General features: G+C 43.7%; 1 long non-coding RNA gene across 1 annotated transcript; it reads left to right on the top strand.

Moving 5' to 3' along the window:
- The first annotated feature begins 14,033 nt into the window (after positions 1–14,033).
- LOC135825650 (uncharacterized) lies at positions 14,034–15,703 on the top strand. The gene is made up of 3 exons (XR_010555099.1): positions 14,034–14,243; positions 14,787–15,125; positions 15,549–15,703. It is a non-coding gene; the product is annotated as an uncharacterized LOC135825650 (long non-coding RNA).
- The last annotated feature ends 512 nt before the right edge of the window (positions 15,704–16,215 follow it).

Here is a 16,215-nt window from a genome sequence, read left to right as displayed (position 1 = left end):
GAGGGGAGAAAGAAAAGAATGAAAGGGGAACTGAAAAGTAAGGGAAGCGCGGGAGAGCTAGGGCAGGGCTTCCTTTCCTTCACGTACATTGTTCATCATAGGCTAGTAGCTGTGGCATCGGTCATGATCCACAACAACAATTCAGCGATGCCTGTACCTATGGGGGTTATGGTGAAGTACTTAAAATAGAGATAACACAACGTAACATAACATCTTCCTTTCTGCCCTGTTTTGCCTTTCCGCTTTTCTTCAAGACCCTAGATGTTTGTACTGTGTACTGTTTAGGTAACTAACTGACATAATAACAAACTAAACTAAACGAAGCCAACTCTACGTCAGACGGTGTCAGAATTCGCATGGATCGTGCAATAAACTCTCCTTGCCATAATGCAGTTGTGGAAAGGCCAAACATAGCATGTCACATGTTCTCCAGTATCGCAAAGAAAGAATACGTAGACCATAGCAGAATGCATGGCGAAGCATGCCCCAAACCCTGATTAGTTTGAATTTAAAAGTAGGTTTTAAACCTCAATCCAACAAACACGGACGGAAGCTGGACAACTTTGGGTTAACTTCTTAACGAAATGCTTTCGCTTGGATTAAAGTGTATATTCGGGTTGTGTCAGATATAATAGTGCCTTCTCGAATTCGTAGAGAAAGCTCAGTTTTCACGATAATCAGTTCACGCTCCATTTCCCTGAGTATAAACAGTCTCCTTGCTATCAATATTTCTGCTTCTTGTTGTCCTTCATCATTCTCCCTCCGTTTTGCTGATCTGTGATCAGATCATGACGGACGAATCACCAATACAGTCTATTGCTGACTTTAGTGTCTTCAATTTTGAAGAGCCGGTAGATAAAAAAAACACACAACTAAAACAGCATTACAGCCAATACAACTAAAACAGCATTACAGCCAATACAGGTATCACAACTGTGGCCTGATGATAGCGAGAGCATGAAACTTGAAGTAGCAGCAAAAAAGCCTTGATTGTCCTTGTTGTTCTGTTCTGTTCTGCATCACAAATACAATGAATGCAATACACACAAAGCAGTTGGTACACTGCAGCTACATCGAACCTGTAGCCTGTAAGCTGAGACTGTAGATTTGAATGCTGCACGAGGTCTGTGCAGCACGGTGGTAGCGACCTCGGGGAGACTTCAGTAAACGTACGCTGGTTTTGCTAGAGTTGTTGGAGCCTGTGCTGGATTGTTGCCAATCTGACCGCACAGCAACACGCACAACACTGCCTGTCACATGCCATGCGTACACGTGTCAAACAGAGAGTCAACTCAACACTATCGACAGTCTGCAGTGCAAGTGAGGTATCCGTTGCTGCTAGAAAGACCCATATTGTGCGCACACAAGTAACCAGAGAGTAGTAAAATACCGGTATTATACTACTCCCTGCTAGTACCACGCGTGGTCTTCGTGGTGCACATGTAGAGCAGATCTTCACTTTCTCGGTTCATGCAAGTAGTTAGTTTTGTACGTGGATAAAGGAATCAAGCAGATTTCGAGGAAGTGCATTTTGATGAAAAATGTGTGCAATTGGAACGTTCATGGTACAACTTTGAACACAGAATTCAATATGAACGGTATGACACAAAAGTTAGAATGATTGGTTACACGTCCGTTGATCAAGCGGTGTGATCATCAGATTGCCAGCAGCCTGCAGGATGACTACTCTGTGTATCACTCTTACTTGCAATTGACCTTTCTAACCTTCACGTAAGAGAGCTCTACCCCTGGGTACTGAGCTCTCTGTGATCTTTCTTGCACATGACTTTATTTTATTTTTTTCTTTATTTATTATTTTTATTGTTATGAAAGTGCACATGCCTACATAGAATGGAAGAGAAAAACAACAACAACAACAACAACAACAACAATATCAAGAGAACATAGGAGACTAGAAAGGGAGTGTAGGTGCTATTGAGCTGTGCCGGTGAGGTGAAGTGCGCTCCCCCGACCAATGGTCTCTTTCACTCCAAAAATGTACTTGGAAGTACAGTGTACAAGTCTAGATCAGGCTACAGTACAACAATGAGCAAAGCACGTGCAAAGACAACTGCACTGCAGTGGAAATCCGGGTGTTGAGAAGTGTGTGAGCAGCGTAAAGTCCAGGTATTAAGCGCTGTGTATGCTCTGTCTAACAGAGGCATGAATATCATAAATGGCATTGTGTGCAGATTGTCAAGTTTCTTTTTATTTTTCTTCAAAAATATATGTTTTTAAATATGTGCAAGCTCCACTGCAGCCACCTCATTAAATGGAAAACCTTACACACACCATCTTCAATGCAAGTGGTCTATTCGTTGCCAATTACAATAATTCTCAATCAAAATTTCGGCCAGGAGCCATCATCAGCCTGTGCCGAAAAGATGGTGCAATATTATCACGTATGGTGTGGTTTCGTTTTACTTTGTGTTGCCTGTTATAAGTTCACCTCACTTGCTTTTCTCCTCAATCCTGATGATGGATCCTGGGCGAACATTTGATTGAGAATTATTGTGATTTGCAGCGAAGAGACCACTTGGATTGAAGATGGTGTGTGTAAGGTTGTCGATATAATAATTTTAATAAGAAAGGGTTTGCTCCCCACACCGGAGCTCGCGCTATTCCGCCGACTTTACTTGACACTTGACTGACTCACGACTGCCATCCAGAGCACACGAGAAGTCCATCGAACCTTCGACTCGGCAAACCTGCAAGAAAGCACCACTCCCTGCTCAATACACAGTGTTTCGGGGAATTCACCCCTCATCAGTTGAGCTTGAGTAGGCTGAGGAAGATTGTGCCTGAAGAGCACCAGTTATATAGTGCTCTCCAGGCACAAACATCACCAGGGATACAAACTTACAGAGACGCTCCATTTCCAGCGCGACAAACACCTCGTGAACACCAGATAGCAGCGTGAGTCAGTGTCGCTCCTGGACGGTGAGACCAGACGTTGAGGAGCCTCGGTCATTCGCAACGCTGTCACCTCCAAACCAACTAGTCGCAAGCCCGCGCTGGGCACAACTATACGAAACCACTACTTCGTAATAATTTTAATAATTATATTAATCCTCGGCTCTCCAAGTCCAATAATAATTGTTTTTGCTTTTTCTTTAGTTGTTGTATCAGGCGAGTGGTATAATGTTCTGTGATTACCCGTGTAAGAGGCTTATTCCCCATTCAGCAGTCTGTGTGAGAAAGTCAGGCTAGTGAGCACAGCTGATCATCCTCATCGCCCATGGATAGTGATCAAGAAGCTGGTTTCGCACACCTCGGAGACGTGACATACATGAAGTTTGTTACCCCAGTTCATAGATACTGACTCATGAGAATTACGCACATGTACTAGTACTAGTGTGCCCCATACATTATACGGGGAGGAAAGGTTATGAAAGGAAAAGGAGCAGGCACCAAAGAGTTTCAATACAATGGATTGTGCTCTGTGTCTCCGAATGACCCCTCCTTGGAAATGGTTAGCCGGCAAGCTGTCCGGCGGGGGCAGCATGGCAGATATTGCACTGCCACAACCTCCAACAAGTTATAATAAAGACGATTCCGACACCCTTGGTTGGAGGAGTTACATTGTAATTCTGCCTTGCCCCGTCTTCCATCCAATATGCCACCGACCATGCTGTACAGCATCACATTATAATGGTTGTGTGGGTGGTATTTTAAAAGAGGCATTTATGTACATTTACATTTACATTTACATTTACATTTACATTTACATGCTACAGCTTGTATACTTTCTTCTTCATCATGGATTCTCAATCCACCATGGATTCTCAATCCACCATGGATTCTCAATCCACCATGGATTCTCAATCCACCATGGATTCTCAATCCACCATGGATTCTCAATCCACCATGGATTCTCAATCCACCATAGATTCTCAATCCACCCCATAGCAGCTGCCGTTCGCCCTACCTAATTTCCCGGTTGATTAATATTTTTATATTCTCGAATCACGGCACTCGTAATGTTTCCGAAGCACGCTATCTCTATGGTAGCAATGCGACGCTACAGTTGCTATGCAATACATGTATAGGCATGCTTTCCCACGCATGGAACCTCTTCAAAATGGATTGAATGCACTTATGCGTGAGCGTGTGTCACACTTCTCAAGCGAGAAAGGTACTCCATCTGTTCTGCCAGAAAATGCTCTGTGCCTTCACAAGATTTCCATTTTCTTCGGAAAAGTATAATGTTGCTTAGTCGATGAGAGTGCTCATATACACAGACGTGCATTGCCTGCTGCTGGCGTGTGTGCTTCCAATCAGCGTTGCAAGTCAACTTCCAATATGGTAAGACAAACCTTGCGCGCTGTCTATCATGTTGATTTCTGTCATAGACGATATTCTGTTCGGCACTTTGCCTACATAAAGGCACAGACCTGCATGAGACCAATTGCCCTGTGGTGCCTATGAACCACGTAGCGCTCTAATACTTTATTCTTTGGTCAAATCTGTTCATGCTGAACTAGCAAAATGTGGGTAGGTGGTTGGTAACAGTTGTAGATGCGTGACTCGATCATAGCGTGCTGTGCAACTCTACACTATACGGGACGCATACAGTCTATATTTGATTTAAAAAATTTTTTTATACGAAAGTCCACTATATTCCCGAATATGTGCGAGAAGTGGTGGGGATGGTAGTGCCAGTGGTTGGCAAGATGGGATGATCGTTGTTGAACGAAAACTAAAACTACTCTGGAACACACATACGTGTATGACTATGGGCTGAGCTTTGACAAAAGAAGGTCAAGGTGTCATCGTGAATCAACCTACACAGACACTAGGACTGTTTCTCGGACGAATGCACAGATCGTTTGAAGGTTTGTGTGTGACGGATGCTCGTGAAAGCAAACATCATTGATAGTTTCCTGTGTTTGTTTTGGCACAGGCTAGATTGGTTGTTGTGCCCGTGCTGCTTGCACTGGCGTTCACCTTTCTCCTTCTTTTCGCCGCTGAGAGCCGTGGACAAGGCCGTAAGTCATGTAGCCCATGCGTGTCTGAAATGCCACTAGGGTCGTGAGCAGTGCACCAGCACAGACAGTGCTCACGAAATTTCTACTTCGCAGTTAGTTGCGATTTAATTTTCTTACAAGTACTAATGGTAGCTGGAATTTGATTTGTTGAAGTTCTGTTGGGTACTAGCATCTTGATGTCGTGCCATTATGGATCATAGTGGTTATGCGTTTAATTTGTTTGTGCGTAGACGAGGGCGGCGAGGGAGGTAGACATGCGAAGAGGTCACTGGACTCACTTGTCACTAAGTATTGTGTTGTAGGCTACTAGTACTAGTACTAGCTGTGACATACGTACATATAGCTTAGGTTCAATCTATTACAGACCAAGGGGAGGTAGTGCTGCGTGTTTGTCACGTGCACTTGAAGTGTTCTTGCAGTTTTTTTTGTGTAGTTGAAAGGATTGTCATTCCGTATCCCAGTATGAAACCCACTGGCACGTGAGAGATTATGTACATGTATGATAGAGAGAGAGAGAGAGAGAGAGAGAGAGAGAGAGAGAGAGAGAGAGAGAGAGAGAGAGATAGAGATAGAGAGATAGATAGAGAGAGAGAGAGCTATTGTTAAAAGGGAAGTACACCCTACAGCGTTGCTGTCACTCGAGTTGAACCTTTCAACCTTCGATTTGAACCTTGGTGTGAAAGTTGTAGCCTGCAGGGCCAATCATGGTGCCCAAGCAACTGGTGTACACCCAAGCACGTGATCGCTTATTCAACAGGGTTCGATTGAGAATAAGGACCGAACGCTGCATCTCAACCTTTTCGGACCAACACCAGGCGACTGAGCGTCCAAAAGACTACCACATATAGCCTAATCGCGATCATCCATGCTTTTATTAGAAGGAAACGGCGATATTAGTGACATTTTGCATACAAATCCCCATCTAGTAGGGCGCAGTCACCCAGTTTCGGTGGAATTGCACGAGTTCGTTTGGGGATAAAAGAGTAAGGGAGCATCTCAGCTTCCTCGGACCAAGACCATCCGACTCAGCACACCGACGACTACAACTGATGAAAACATTGTTTTAAAGGGTAATAAAAAATTAAAATGTCGTGGTTGGAGGTGCCTGGTGCAAGCACAGCCCCCAGGTGTTTAGGAACGTGCCTTGAAAGTACAATTTTTACTTCTCATTTACTCACCTCCCTTCGCTTCAGGAGCTAAAATAATTTTTTTTCCTGAAACTAGTGACGTTCCTGTGGTACAGGTATGTAAGTTTGACTAACTACTTCAGGTTTTTTTGTTTGAAGTTTTATTTTACATCGCAAACCAAACGGGCATTGATGCCCAATATTATGATGGCAATAGAATATAAAGTGTGGCTCGATAAAGCTGTACTTGAGAAAATGAGAAAACAGTCAATAGGAAGTATATGTACCGGTAAGTACAAGTCAAGTTCGAACGAATTAACAATCGGAGAGAAAGGTACGACATAAATTCGGCAACAACCAGCTCAGCAGACTCCGGATGCCGAACCCATCGCCCTCGAAAAGACCCCATGAGCCCCGCGCACACCTCATACAATCATCAGGGCAACAGAGCAAATGACAAACTACACGACATCGTATTTATGATTATCATGTGGTAGTACTGTTCCATTCTCCTCTCACAAGCTCTCGATAGACGCGATTCAGTGATACAGTGCCGCAGCTGCTCCTCCCATGCCACCGCTCGCCGGCAGCACAGCCTGCACGAACGTCTAATGCTCCACCGTTCTCACTCTCTCTCTCCCTCCCCTTTCTATCTCCTGACGCCGTTAGATCGTGGTGCGTGTTGCAGATCGGTTGGAGCGTGCGTGCGTGCGTGCGGATTAAAAACCTGTGTAAATCACGGTAAATCACGTTCAAACCTTCTGCCCCACAAACCACTAACCAGTAACCGCACATAAAGCGCCGCACTCTCCTCCTCGATGACAGAATTGTATATCTTATTATCATCCTCTTTCCGGTGAGCGCTTGTACAAGTAGGCTCAGCGATAACGGGCAACAACACCTCCACCGAACAAAGACTCGCGCAGTACAAGAAAACTTTAGATGTACATGACGTACTTCACTCTTCAAAAGGCTTCACTCTTGTCTTGTTCACCGAAACAACTGCGCTGTGTGTGAAGAGTGGTTGCCATTGGCATGGAAACGAACCAATGGTTGCCATTTTATTGTCATGGAAACAATTATGCAGCGGTGGCTTCGCCTCTGGCGTTTTTTGACTTTGACTTTGAGTTTGAGAGCTAGCAAAGAATCGAAAACGGTCACTGAGTCTGTGTCAGCTTCTACTTTGTATCATGTCCCCAAATCAAGCTTGTTTTGGCCCCAGGCACCGTTACCGAGCTTCTTCTGGTGGCGGCTAAGTAGTAGTAGTACTATTGCCAGTGCATCGGTGGTGAAATGGAAGGACCCGGTGTGTTAGTTGTGTGTCAAGTACCATTACCAGTAGTCAGAATTCTGTGCTAGATTAATAAATCAACGTCTTGTACTAAGTTGTAGTAGTCAACTACGATGGAGATTCGTCAAGTCAACGATTTCTTTTCCTGACCACTTAGCTGTTGCTGGTGACGTCGGCCAGGTCATCACTGTTACTTGCTGTCATGGTTACGGCAGGCTTCAAATAGGACAAATTATTTACCAGGTAAGATGGCCCTACATCCAAACATCCGTTTTCCAGCGTGCCTACATATACATGATTGTATCCTCATGGCAAGTGGAATAATCTTCAAAATACCCGTCAACCTCGTGCCTTAAACCAAAATAAATTTCCGCAAAAGGAAGGAGTCTTAGGTTGCTTTTGGTTGGGCATTTTCAGAATGTAGATGACAGCCATTCTGGAATGGGAATGGGTAAGAATCACCTGACCAAACAAACGCGCCAGAATCAATTAGGAATCACTTGACATAACAATTCCATGATGTTGTTGTGGAACGGAGTCACTCTTCTCTTTTACCCAACACTAGTTTCCTTGAGAGAGTCAAGGTACATACGTCTGAGTGCATGATTTGAGGCACTTGAACCTGACGCTACATTGTTTGGCTCGTGGCGACCATTATCATTTTTGATTCCTGAATGAGAATGCTCATTCCAGCATGTGAGGTGAAATGATCATTATTCAAAAGAATCATTCTCAGCGATTCCCATTCTGGAATGGGACCAACCTCACGGATTGGTTTGACCAAACAAACGGGCAAGAATGCTTCCCAGTGATTCCCCGTGATTCCCATTGTGGAATGTGACCAACCAAACACAACCTTACTCTACACATTGTTCTACAGTCGTGGATATCTAAATCCAAAGGGTTGTCCGGGGGCCCGTGCCCTTGCTGCTCATAGCGGGTACATGCGCTGTAGTTCAAGTACACACTGGATAAGGTATCCGGCTATCCGCTGTGCTGGCGAGTGCAAGGCCAGCGCCCCCCGTGACCGCTTGACTTCTCCACGAATTTCAATGTCTTCTATAGAATTTCCTGCATGCTTCACAGAGTAAAAGAACACAAAAATAATGAAGGAATGCATTGACTCCGCCATTGAGAATGTACTCAGCAGGGAGTGGTGCTTTCTTGGTTTGCCGAGTGGAAGGTGTGGCGTGCTCCTTGTGTGCTCCGGATGACAGTCGTGAGTCAGTCAAGTGTCAAGTTTGGCAGGAAGCGTGTGTTCCTCGTTGGTACTCCTGGGCGGATAATGCTAGCATTATAAGTAGCATTATAGTGTGCGATTTGCAACGAGCATTATGCTAGCATTATAACAGTACATTTCCACAAAAGTGGCATTATACTCAACTATGGAAGTTTTGACCACTACAAGTCAAATGTGGGGTGGGAGCAGCTGATGTTTGTAGAGTCATGTAGCATTAGTGCATTGGCTATGGCGGGAGGGCGGCCAAACTAAGCCATTTTCCATGGATACTATTGCGGTTTTGTGGGCATTACGGAGCAATAGCAGCATAAAATTAGCATTATGATCATGATTTTCTAGCATTTTCCATGCCGTCTATGTAGAACTACGAAACGTGCACAATACTGCCCAAATCAAACCATTTTTCCATACTTACTACTGGTGAATTGCTGGCATTACAGAGGAATAGCAGCTTTATAAGTAGCATTATGATACAGTTTTTCTGGCATTGCCATTAGCATTATCCCGCAAAATAACTAGCATTATCCGCCCAGGCCTACTCGTTGGAACAACCAACTTCAGGAATAATACCGCGGAAGTCGCAAATTCGAAGAAAAAAGCGTTTATTTAGTTAATGTCTCTTCATCTCGTCGTCCTTATTGCGATATTAAAATCGTTGTCTCCTCGTCCTTATTGCGATATTAAAATCGTTGTCTCGTCGTCCTTATTGCGATATTAAAATCGTTGTCTCCTCGTCCTTATTGCGATATTAAAATCGTTCTCTCGTCGTCCTTATTGCGATATTAAAATCGTTGTCTCGTCCTCCTTATTGCGATATTAAAATCGTTGTCTCGTCGTCGAATATTTTACTTTAGAAAAATGGATAAAATTGACTGTCCAATGTTGAACCAACAACCCAAAGGAAAGTGAAAAAATGAAAGTTGTGTCGTGATTATGATGTTCTGGACATTGAAATCCGGTTGAATGACCTGGACCGGCGCCCTGGCTCACTTACTGTCTTAGCGTTCACCCACTGTAGTTAACGTACATACTGTAAAGATGGACAAGCAGTTTTCCCTTATATCAAGTATTCATTTTTCTCCCTGTGTGTTTTTTTGCAGTGAACACGTGGCTCAGCTGTGGAGACGGCGGTGATGAAGTTTATGTCACCAACAACCAGGAAACGTGGGTTGCTGGCGAGCAGTTCTGCCAACGTCAAGGCAGCCATCTCGTCAGCTTCCCCCAGATCACGGCATGCAAGTCAAGTTTACTGTCGTTGCTTGATCTTGCAGAAGTCCATACCAGCTACACCAGATTTCTGGATGGACTTCACTACCGTGATGTGGCAAATAACTTGCAATTGTCGGACAGTGTCATTGACATCAGACGCACTCCCGTCAATTGCACGAATGCGTTTCTTGGGAGCTCATCACCGCCGGAACCCAGACTTTGCTCGTTCATCGGTGCAGTCGTCTGCGGACGCAATAAGGGTAAGATAATTTTATGGTTTGTACCAATACAGTAAATTATTGAGGATCTATTCTTTTGCTTGAGGTCTTTAAGTTGCTGTAGCGATTAATAGTATTAGTGAAGATCACGTTTGGACTTCGCACTCTCCCCTGGACGTATAAGTTGTTTTGTTCCCCTGCATAGCTTCTGTTGTGAAACGACTTTTCTATGATGATATTCTCAAGAAAATCGATCAGGACAATTTATTCACCAAATTCTCTCTGTTCTTTGCGTAATGTCCGCTTCACTAATCCTATTTTAAAACATTTTTATTGCTATAATGCGGTTATTATTTCCGGGTCGCCTATTCATAAGTTTCTGTGTTTTTGACATTTTTCATTATTCCCTGTAACAGTAACCACCCGAGATGAGAAGAGAACGAAAATGTCCGGTTACAAAATTGGTTTTACTTGACTCGGTGCTGACACTTCTTTGAAAAATCATTACAGGTTGAAATTTTAAAATTGGCCAAACATCAATTTCAGTACATTCATTCTTGAGGGCGCCGAGTCAAAATTGTGTTTTGCATTAGGTAGCTGCTTCTACATAGCCACTGAAATTCACTTCTATCTGCAGAGAATTGGGAACAGTGAGTGTCACCTGTGATAAATTGTACTGTTACTGGGTGCAACATGTATGATGACACTCTCATAAGAAATCATTATTCTTTTATGCGCATTCCAGTATGGGCGGCTTTCAAAGGGTTAAGGTGAAGCGCAGAAACATGGCAGGATAGTATTTTTTCTCCTGTTGTATTGTCGTGTAGCTATTAGGAAACCAGCCATCGTGTGCGAACCGTACATATTGACGTACCACAGCATCGTGTTTTCAGCTGCCAAAGCAAACTGGACGTGTCGCCAACAGTATGATGGTTGGCTGTTGTCAACAGACATGCCTCAGCTCAGCTGCGTCTCTCAGCTCCTGAATTCGTCTCAGGTGCTGAGAGACAACAACGTCACCACCATACCCCTCTACACCAGCGTCACGAACGGGTCAGCTGATTGCGAGGTGTATTTGCCATCAAGGTCGGCAGTAATTCGAGACTCCTGCACCGCAGCCAGACCGACCGTCTGCGTGTCTCGTAAGTTTACTTCTCTATTTTCGTAAAAGTCAAACCATGGTCTCAAGAGAAAATTATCTTCAAATCACAATATGTAATTCTCGGGGTGCTGAAGTGAATGGTCTTAGTCCTGGGAAGGTGAGATGCGCCGTTCTTCCATGTTCCCAATGAAACTTGTCCTCATCCTCTAAGCTTTTTGCGTGCTACCTACTAAAAGGTGTTTTATTGACCGCACAAACCACTGATGGTATGAATGCAGGGAAAGCAAAAATTCTAAAAGAGAACAGCAAAATGTATTGAAAAAAGCACATTGCAACAACAATGTTTATAGAAGAGAAAGTAAACCAAAACCTTAACAAAACTCCTTATGTTTTCCCAGAAAAGTAACTTTCTCCCTCTTATTATCCCTCTCCTCTCTCTCTCTATCTCTACATATCTATCTCTCTGTCCATCTATCTATCTCTATCTATCTCTCCCTCTCTGAGTCTCCGTTCATCCATCTATCTCTATTTATCTACCCACTCCCTCTATCTCTCTATCCCTCTGTTTGTCCCTCTCTGTCTCTGTCTGTATGTCTGTCTGTCTGTCTGTCTGTCTGTCTGTCTGTCTGTCTGTCTGTCTGTCTGTCTGTCTGTCTGTCTGTCTGTCTCTCTCCCTCTCCCTCCTCTCTCTCTCTCTCTCTCTCTCTCTCTCTCTCTCTCTCTCTCTCTCTCTCTCTCTCTCTCTCTCTCTCTCTCTCTCTCTCTCTCTCTCTCTCTCTCTCTCTCTCTCTCTCTCTCTCTCTCTATCTATCTATCTATCTCTCCCTCCCCCTCTCTCTCCTCTCTCTCTCTCTCTCTCTCTCTCTCTCTCTCTCTCTCTCTCTCTCTCTCTCTCTCTTTTAAGCCTAAGGTTGAATTTTCACGCTCACACATTTTAATCTAAGGGGTGGTGTACATAACAAGCCTGGGCCTGTTCGATCCTCTATTCAATGACCGCCACGAGCTGTAACCCAGTTATTTAAAGCGCACGTTTGCATGATGTGGCGGGCTCATTCAGCTCTTCTCCTTCAGAACTAGCTCTGGAGAGAGAGCTAGTATGAAGTACTGCGTTTCTCTTTTCAATGCTAAAACACAACTGATAAGCAAATGAGTTCGATATTTGCGGAGTGGATAAGAAAGAGCGAGTCTACTCAAAAAACCTCTTTCTATCAATGAAGCTGCAGGAAGCCTCACCACTTGTACAATGTGATGTGTTTCAGTATTCACTTTTAACCCTTTACGTACAATTGTACGACTCTCGATCACATATGATCGAAGGTTCGAGCGGGGATTTCAGCGGGCAATCTTCATCATTTTTCGGTGTTTTTCGATAAATCCACAGCTGAGATGCATACCGAGCGCATGAGCATAAAATCTATTTTCGTCTGATGATCGATTAATTTCGTGAAACTAGGAGTTACGAAACCGCAACTGCTCGTTCTGCTGTCTGAGCTTAAAATCTACGTATGTCGCAAACAAAACAGTACACTGAAGATTGCTCACTAGGAATTCGCTCTCAATTTATCGGAAACGTTGTTCAACACTTCTCTTTGGCAATTTTGATTTATCCGAATTCGGTCTGTTCTTTTTTATGTGAAAGATTTTTCAGTGTGATGCGTACCTGTGTTTAATGCTTCAGGGTACTGCAACGACAGTGACAACTTGGTGGCCGTACGAAATGAAGACCGGTGTGTGTGCAAACCCGGTTATATCCGTACATTCGCACACAGATGTAAGTGATATACTCCAGTGTGACATCCCCACATCTTACAACACACACTCTACCATTGCCCTGGATATAAATACCTATGTTCTATTCTAGACCATAGTACTTCAAGAGTAGATGTTACTCACACTGGTCATGTATACCTTCATGGCTAGATTTGTGCGTGTTACGACTGACGTGAAAACATCATAAATTGGAAACAGTCATATTCCTGGTAATGGTCTTCTTTTCTTCTTAAAAAGTCATAGAAAACGTGTCATTTCATCCTATCCCTAACGGGACAGTGCGGAATTTTTCGTGGCACTTACATCGGGGCTGCTGTGCTCTGGTGACAGAGATATCTACTTGAAGCCGTCAAAATTATAACGACTAGGTCGCTTCGTATCCACCATTGCGAAAAATATCAAGCAGATTCTCAGATACTTCCAGTCTCAAAAGTCGGCACATTATTGTGAATCTCGTTGATCAGACCAGCAAGCTATGTAACCAGTGCGGTGTGCATCATATTAGACTTGCTATGTTCTATACGGTTATTGTCTGCAATCTTTGTCATAGCATTTCGCATGGTCCATTACACATGATCCTGTACGCGGATAACCAGTTCCATATAACTGTACTGTTGTCCATACTCAGTTGTAAGCTTGTTGTGCTGTCTGCTGCAGGGAAGACGTGCAGCAATTAGGATGTGGGCCCTTTGAGTTTATTTGTTGATAATGCTAGATTCTGCCCTACACTGGAGGCAGTTCACACGCTATCTCACCATGGAGTGATGACGTACCACCTTTGTACGAATCTTTCCATTCCCTTGGTCCAAAGGAATGGAAAGATAGTTCTTGCCGTGACATTAATGCGGCCCACTGTGCTCCTCCCCCCTCTACCACCCAACCGTCCATTCCCCACCTCACTGCCGTGATCATTCAGCTAATTTTTGTATGTATTCCGGCATCGTAAACTGTAGTCGCATGTAATCTGTTATGTTCTAAGTCGGTCTGGATGTGACGTCACGATATAAAACTATCATGTAAAGTTCATATTCACCTTACCATGATATGACTGAGTGTAATGTGCTGCACTTCCCTATGTACAGGTGAGTCCATTGTCGAGCTACTAAGTTCTACTGGACAAGCAGCAGTGAGTTCAAACATCACTGTGTTTAGCTGGTTAGAATCAGAGTGGAAAGTAGACAGTGTGTACACACAGAATACACTTTACCAGCTGGATAATCTCTCCTTACCTGAAGGGAGATTTGCCATCAGATCTGCTGGCCGGATCATCTACACGTTCTCCACTTCTCTTCAGCAAGGTAAGAAAACGCGCATGCTTATTAAGTCTTGCCGTCGCGATTGTGTGATTACCGAAGACAGAGTTCTCTGCTGTAGTCAGGTACTGCGGAGTAAAGTTGCTTTACTGCCAGTCACTATATTGAGATACGGAATATAATAATTTTGACTTTGCAACAAACAAACAACTTGAATAAAATAGAACGGGTCTTCTTTACTTGCTGCATGTTAAAGTTGGATTGCAAATGTTGCTTTGTTCTAAGGGCGCATGAAGGAAAGAGATGAACAAAGTGTCACACTAAGCAAATCAGGCCACGGGACCTGGTTCAGGTTCGATAGTCTTGCTACTAATCTGTACTTTTTTCGAAAACTACAAACTCTTTAACTCTCATCTTTCCTTGGAGTTGCTTAATTTAAGGTCCATCTGGTCCTTAAGGGGATGCAGAAACGCTATTCGATTGGTCATCTGTCTTTCTCTTCTTCTTTATGGGTATCTCTCTCGTTTTCTCTCTCTCTATCTCTCTCTCTCTCTCTCTCTCCATTCAATTTTTTCTCTCGTACTACAGCTGACACTGCTGCTGCAGAGCTGGCCAAAAATCACTCACAATTCCTCACCTTGAAAGGCAGCGCGAATGATGTTCTTGTGCCGACAGCCCATCTGCGCAACTTCCTGATCAACTTAAGCCTCTGGTTTAGGCCGCACCAAATCGAGTGTATATATATCACTAATGCAAACCAGTCAAACATCTGTAGTTACAGTGTGTTCAATGAGTCAGTCCAGTTCAAGGATGGCCTGTACGAGTTTGCCCTGTCTCCACACAACTCTACAGTACTAAGTATACCTGTTCTATACAGAGTTCACCCAAGACCCACTACCACTGTAACTATGATGACCAGCATGCCTTGTAAGTATTCAGTGTGTTCATGATAGGATGATGTGCCTTGCAGTCTATGGATGTCCACATATCCCAGGACCAGTGAGTGTGAGAGAGGTCTTCATGAACATACAACAGATTATGCTGTATTGTTTTTTCAAACATACTTAGCCTTAGTAGTCACCATGCATATGCGACCGACGCACATTTCTTCTATAATTATTGAGTTTCAAATCTCCTAGTGGTGATGACAGTGAGATGAAACAATGGATGAAGTAGTCATGAAACGACCACTAGACAACAATACTGTTAATAATTATCGGTCCACTAGACATGAACGTTCAATGAAGCCACACAGAACATGACTCACCATATAACTCTAATACATCTGTACAACTTCTAACATATTCTGCTTTGTCACTCTCTTGTCACCATGTACTCATTTTGCCGCAGTGTCAACCAATATTCCCGCCCCACCAGCAAAGGGCCGCATGTTTGGTTTGTATGCAGGTATTGGCACTGGAGTGGCAATACTGGCTGCACTCTTTCTCATAGTCTGTGTGGTGCTGGTGATACGTTATCGGAAGGGTGGAGTCAATGTCGTAGCTCAGAGAACTTGTAAGACTTGAAGAATGCACTTAGCAATATGCATGCATATACAAAATGGAGTTGCTGTTGACTTTCAAAAGTGTTCAACCCACGAAGAGGAGCATGCTACATAGTATGCACATAGGCGTGTATAATATACACAAACCAACTGTCGGTTCCAACCCAGACTTTTCAACAGCAAAGGAGAATCGGTTGTACTGAAATTGTGTTCTTATTGAATTACTAGGACACTAAGTACTCCTCGCAGCCCTAACCTGCACGGATACAATAGTAACATATGTATACCGGGTAGCTATGATTCACACAATTACTAGAGTGCACTGATGCTGTGATGCTTTCTGCTGGTTTAATACTGGTTTGCTGGTCACTGGACTGCATTACGGTTGATTACGTAACTGACTCTGAGCTGTGCTGACATGACCCAAGTATGTCGAAATAGCTAAGTTTCCTGATATTGAGTACATACATAAAAGTATACTATGAGAGAGAGAGTCATAGAGAGAGAGAGAGA

The sequence above is a fragment of the Sycon ciliatum genome, chromosome 10 (assembly GCF_964019385.1).
Source record: "Sycon ciliatum chromosome 10, ocSycCili1.1, whole genome shotgun sequence".
Classification (NCBI taxonomy): Eukaryota; Metazoa; Porifera; class Calcarea; order Leucosolenida; family Sycettidae; genus Sycon; species Sycon ciliatum.
This window is presented reverse-complemented; position numbering and strand designations above follow the sequence as displayed.